Source organism: Microtus ochrogaster, chromosome 6, assembly GCF_000317375.1.
Source record: "Microtus ochrogaster isolate Prairie Vole_2 chromosome 6, MicOch1.0, whole genome shotgun sequence".
Lineage (NCBI taxonomy): Eukaryota > Metazoa > Chordata > Mammalia > Rodentia > Cricetidae > Microtus > Microtus ochrogaster.
The window spans coordinates 70,827,934-70,828,465 of NC_022013.1; positions in this window are offsets into that span (position 1 = coordinate 70,827,934).

Consider the following 532-nt stretch of genomic DNA (forward strand, 5'->3'; position numbering starts at 1 on the left):
CAGAGGACGCCTTTTATGTCTTATTAAATTTCTGTTAGTGCAATGTGCCTTTTGCACACATACATATCCTTGTATTTTGCCCCTACCCTGCTTCCGTTACCCTCCCCCTTAACCCTCCCCCCCTCAACACACTGCTTGCTTTGACCACCTCTGTGTGGAGCACTGGCACGGCTAAGGGGATTTCCATGGTTCAGAGCATCAGGGTCTTGAGCAGAGGCTCAGTTTCCTAAATGATTCCTCCTCAGCCCCAAACAAGATCAGCAGGCTGCTAGCATGGGTAAAGAGGGACTGAGCTTTGGAGTCTGCCAACTCCGGGGTTTACAAAGAGTCTTTACACAAGAAAGCAACTTCCTAGCTTTTATTCTTTGCAAAACTCATCCTGCCTGAAGAGGGAAGAGTAGTTTTCATTGTCAGAGATTGAAGTAATGAGACCACTTGAGAGATGAGGAGAGACAGCCCTGACTCTCAGTACCACTGAGAGGGCTTGTGGAGGGGAAGAGCAGCTCAGGGGTCCCCTGAGAGGTGGGAGAAA